Consider the following 6,000-nt stretch of genomic DNA (forward strand, 5'->3'; position numbering starts at 1 on the left):
TTTTGGTGATAGATCTAAGTTCTTGAGTTTCAAAAATAATTGTAAATTGTTTCTTGCCTTGAAACCTCGCTCCTCAGGTGACCCTGTTCAACAAGTAAAGATCATTATTTCTTTGTTACGTGGTGACCCTCAAGACTGGGCATTTTCCCTTGCGCCAGGAGATCCGGCATTGCGTGATGTTGATGCGTTTTTCCTGGCGCTTGGATTGCTTTATGACGAGCCTAATTCAGTGGATCAGGCAGAGAAAATCTTGCTGGCTCTGTGTCAGGGTCAGGATGATGCGGAGATATATTGTCAGAAGTTTAGAAAGTGGTCTGTGCTCACTCAGTGGAATGAATGTGCCCTGGCAGCAATCTTCAGAAAGGGTCTCTCTGAAGCCCTTAAGGATGTCATGGTGGGATTTCCCATGCCTGCTGGTCTGAATGAGTCTATGTCTTTGGCCATTCAGATCGATTGACGCTTGCGTGAGCGTAAAGCTGTGCACCATTTGGCGGTACTATCTGAGCATGGGCCTGAGCCTATGCAATGTGATAGGACTTTGACCAGAGCTGAACGGCAAGAACACAGACGTCGGAATGGGCTATGTTTTTACTGTGGTGATTCCACTCATGCTATCTCCGATTGTCCTAAGCGCACTAAGCGGTTCGCTAGGTCTGCCACCATTGGTACGGTGCAGTCTAAATTTCTATTGTCCGTTACTCTGAATTGCTCTTTGTCATCCTATTCTGTTATGGCATTTGTGGATTCAGGCGCTGCCCTGAATTTGATGGACTTGGAGTATGCTAGGCGCTGTGGTTTTTTCTTGGAGCCCTTGCAGTATCCTATTCCATTGAGAGGAATTGATGCTACGCCTTTGGCCAAGAATAAGCCTCAGTACTGGACCCAATTGACCATGTGCATGGCTCCTGCACATCAGGAGGATATCCGCTTTCTGGTGTTGCATAATCTGCATGATGTGGTCGTTTTGGGGTTGCCATGGCTACAGGTTCATAATCCAGTATTGGACTGGAAATCTATGTCTGTGTCCAGCTGGGGTTGCCAGGGGGTACATGGTGATGTTCCATTTTTGTCTATTTCGTCTTCCACTCCTTCTGAAGTTCCAGAGTTTTTGTAGGATTATCGGGATGTATTTGATGAGCCCAAAGCCAGTGCCCTACCTCCTCATAGGGATTGCGATTGTGCAATTAATTTGATTCCTGGTAGTAAGTTTCCTAAGGGCTGATTGTTCAATTTATCTGTGCCAGAACACGCCGCTATGCAAAGTTATATAAAGGAATCCTTGGAGAAAGGCCATATTCGCCCGTCGTCATCACCGTTAGGAGCAGGGTTCTTTTTTGTGGCCAAGAAGGATGGTTCTTTGAGACCTTGTATTGATTACCGCCTTCTTAATAAAATTACAGTCAAATTTCAGTATCCTTTGCCGTTGCTGTCTGATTTGTTTGCTCGTATTAAAGGGGCTAGTTGGTTCACCAAGATAGATCTTCGAGGGGCGTATAATCTTGTGCGTATTAAACAAGGCGATGAATGGAAAACAGCATTTAATACGCCCGAGGGCCATTTTGAGTACCTGGTTATGCCATTCGGGCTTTCCAATGCTCCATCAGTATTTCAGTCCTTTATGCATGACATCTTCCGAGAGTATCTGGATAAATTCCTGATTGTGTATTTGGATGATATTTTGGTCTTTTCGGATGATTGGGAGTCTCATGTGAAGCAGGTCAGAATGGTGTTCCAGGTCCTTCGTGCGAATTCCTTGTTTGTGAAGGGGTCAAAGTGTCTCTTTGGAGTTCAGAAGGTTTCATTTTTGGGGTTAATTTTTTCCCCTTCTACTATCGAGATGGACCCTGTTAAAGTCCAGGCCATTTACGATTGGACTCAGCCGACATCTGTGAAGAGCCTGCAAAAGTTCCTGGGCTTTGCTAATTTTTATCGGCGCTTCATCGCTAATTTTTCTACTGTTGCTAAACCATTGACTGATTTGACCAAGAAGGGTGCTGATGTGGTCAATTGGTCTTCTGCAGCTGTAGAGGCTTTTCAGGAGTTGAAGCGTCGTTTTTCTTCTGCCCCTGTGTTGTGCCAGCCAGATGTTTTGCTCCCGTTTCAGGTTGAGGTTGATGCTTCTGAGATTGGAGCAGGGGCTGTTTTGTAGCAAAGAAGTTCTGATGGCTCGGTGATGAAGCCATGTGCTTTCATTTCTAGAAAGTTTTCGCCTGCTGAGCGTAATTATGATGTTGGTAATCGAGAGTTGTTGGCCATGAAGTGGGCATTCGACGAGTGGCGTCATTGGCTTGAAGGAGCCAAGCATCGCGTGGTGGTCTTGACAGATCACAAGAATTTGACTTATCTTGAGTCTGTTAAACGGTTGAATCCGAGACAGGCTCGTTGGTCGTTATTTTTCTCCCGTTTTGATTTTGTGGTTTCGTACTTTCCGGGCTCTAAGAATGTGAAGGCTGATGCCCTGTCAAGGAGTTTTGTGCCTGACTCTCCGGGTGTTCCTGAGCCGGCGGGTATTCTCAAAGAGGGGGTAATTTTGTCTGCCATCTCCCCTGATTTGCGGCGGGTGCTGCAAAAATTTCAGGCTGATAGACCTGACCGTAGCCCAGCGGAGAAACTGTTTGTCCCTGATAGATGGACTAGTAGAGTTATCTCTGAGATTCATTGTTCAGTGTTGGCTGGGCATCCTGGAATCTTTGGTACCAGAGATTTGGTGGCTAGATGTGTCTTTGTCATGGGATGTGCGTTCTTTTGTGCAGTCCTGTGGGACTTGTGCTCGGGCTAAGCCCTGCTGTTCTCGTGCCAGTGGGTTGCTTTTGCCCTTGCCGGTCCCGAAGAGGCCCTGGACGCATATTTCTATGGATTTTATTTTGGATCTCCCCGTCTCTCAAAAGATGTCGGTCATTTGGGTGGTTTGTGATCGCTTTTCTAAGATGGTCCATTTGGTACCTTTGTCTAAATTGCCTTCCTCCTCTGATTTGGTGCATTATTTTTCCAGCATGTGGTTCGTTAACATGGTATCCCGGAGAACATCGTTTCTGACAGAGGTTCCCAGTTTGTTTCGAAGTTTTGGCGAGCCTTTTGTGCTAGGATGGGCATTGATTTGTCTTTTTCCTCGGCTTTCCATCCTCAGACAAATGGCCAAACCGAACGAACTAATCAAACTTTGGAAACATATCTGAGATGCTTTGTTTCTGCTGATCAGGATGATTGGGTGTCCTTTTTGTCGTTGGCTGAGTTCGCCCTTAATAATCGGGCCAGCTCGGCTACTTTGGTTTCGCCATTTTTCTGCAATTCTGGTTTCCATCCTCGTTTCTCTTCAGGGCAGGTTGAGTCTTCGGACTGTCCTGGTGTAGATACTGTGGTGGATAGGTTGCAGCAGATTTGGACTCATGTGGTGGACAATTTGACATTGTCCCAGGAGAAGGCTCAACGTTTCGCTAACCGCCGGCGCTGTGTGGGTCCCCGACTTCGTGTTGGGGATTTGGTTTGGTTGTCGTCTCGTTATGTTCCTATGAAGGTTTCCTCTCCTAAGTTTAAGCCTCGTTTCATTGGTCCGTATAAGATTTCTGAGGTGATCAATCCTGTGTCATTTCGTTTGGCCCTTCCTGCTTCTTTTGCCATCCATAATGTGTTCCATAGGTCGTTATTGCGGAGATACGTGGCGCCTGTGGTTCCATCCGTTGATCCTCCTGCCCCGGTGTTGGTTGAGGGGGAGTTGAAGTATGTAGTGGAGAAGATTTTGGATTCTCGTATTTCGAGACGGAAACTCCAGTACCTGGTCAAGTGGAAGGGTTATGGTCAGGAAGATAATTCCTGGGTTTTTGCCTCTGATGTTCATGCTGCCGATCTGGTTCGTGCCTTTCATTTGGCTCATCCTGGTTGGCCTGGGGGCTCTGGTGAGGGTTCGGTGACCCCTCCTCAAGGGGGGGGTACTGTTGTGAATTCTGTTGTCGGGCTCCCTCCTGTGGTCATGAATGGTACTTCGGCTGGTTCTGTCCATTGACTTCCTCTGGTGGGTGTTTCTGAGTTTCCTTCCACAGGTGACGAGGTTAATTCGTTAGCTGGCTGCTCTATTTAACTCCACTTAGATCTTTGCTCCATGCCACCTGTCAATGTTCCAGTATTGGTCTAGTTCACTCCTGGATCGTTCTTGTTACCTGTCTTCCCAGCAGAAGCTAAGTTCCTGCTTGTTTTTCTTTGGTTTGCTATTTTTCTGCCCAGCTTGCTATTTTTATTGTTGTCTTGCTTGCTGGAAGCTCTGGGACGCAGATGGAGTGCCTCCGCACCGTGAGTCGGTGCGGAGGGTCCTTTTGCGCCCTCTGCGTGGTCTTTTTGTAGGTTTTTGTGCTGACCGCAAAGCAACCTTTCCTATCCTCAGTCTGTTCAGTAAGTCGGGCCTCACTTTGCTAAATCTATTTCATCTCTGTGTTTGTATTTTCATCTTTACTCACAGTCATTATATGTGGGGGGCTGCCTTTTCCTTTGGGGAATTTCTCTGAGGCAAGGTAGGCTTTATTTTTCTATCTTCAGGGCTAGCTAGTTCCTTAGGCTGTGCCGAGTTGCATAGGGAGCGTTAGGAGCAATCCACGGCTATTTCTAGTGTGTGTGATAGGATTAGGGATTGCGGTCAGCAGAGTTCCCACGTCCCAGAGCTCGTCCTTTATTATCAGTAACTATCAGGTCATTCCATGTGCTCTTAACCACCAGGTCCATTATTGTCCTGACCACCAGGTCATAACATGTGCCATATATATTCTGCTTTCCCACAAAGTCAAGTATATATGCAGCGCCAGCATTTCCAGTCACCGAGTTAAGATGGCTGCTGTCTCAGCCCTCTTCCCGCGTCTGACCAGACATTCACAGCAAGGTCACATTAAAGTTACAAAAAAATCCATGTGACGTGCTGTGATTGGTGCTGTCTGAGACAAAACCAATCAAGCAGTCACAATGGGTAGGTGATCTCCACATCACCTCTCCTGATTAACCTCTTTGGTGCTGATTGGCTAAACAATAGTCATTGACCAATCAGCACCAAAGGGGTTAATCTAAAATAGCAATTACCGCTCTGCACGCCATCTTTACCTCAAAGTTGGCATGCATAGTGATTGTATTATCTCTCTGCATGCCTGAATGAGAGAAAAATCATTGGTGGCCAGAGTGATCCTCTCGCAATCTGTCTTCTCCTGTGTCTCCTGCGATCTGTGCCTCCTGCAATCTGTGCTGTGTGTTGTGTGCTGGTTGTGGTATGACTGCGCTGCGTCCTGTGCTGACTAGGGTTGAGCGACCTTCACTTTTATAGGATCGGGTCGGGTTTCACGAAACCCGACTTTTGGAAAAGTCGGGTCGAGTGAAATCGGCCGATCCTATAAAAAAGTCGGGGTCGGGGTCGGCCGAAACTCGAAACCCAATGCAGTGCATTGGGTTTCCATGGTTCCCAGGGTCTGAAGGAGCGGAAACTCTCCTTCAGGCCCTGGGATCCATATTTAAGTGTAAAATATAGAATTAAAATAAAAAATATCCTTATACTTACCCTCTGACGCGCCCTGGTACTAACCGGGAACCTTCCTTCCTTAGAATCAGCCTTCCAGGACCTTCGGTGACGTCGCGGGTGACGTCGCGGCTTGTGATTGGCCGCGCGGCCGCCCATGTGACCGCTCGCGCGGCCAATCACAAGCCGCGACGTCACCCGCGACGTCACCGAAGGTCCTGGAAGGGCTGATTCTTAGGAAGGAAGGCTGTCGGAAGGAAGCAGGGCGCTTCCGCGGGTGAGTATATTCCATATTAGGTATATACTCACCCTCGGAAGCGCCCTGCTTCCTTCCGACAGCCTTCCTTCCTAAGAATCAGCCCTTCCAGGACCTTCGGTGACGTCGCGGGTGACGTCGCGGCTTGTGATTGGCCGCGCGAGCGGTCACATGGGCGGCTGCGCGGCCAATCACAAGCCGCGACATCACCGCGACGTCACGGCAAGGTCCTAGAAGCGCGGATTCGAAGGAGGAAGGC

The sequence above is a fragment of the Ranitomeya imitator genome, chromosome 4 (assembly GCF_032444005.1).
Source record: "Ranitomeya imitator isolate aRanImi1 chromosome 4, aRanImi1.pri, whole genome shotgun sequence".
NCBI lineage: Eukaryota > Metazoa > Chordata > Amphibia > Anura > Dendrobatidae > Ranitomeya > Ranitomeya imitator.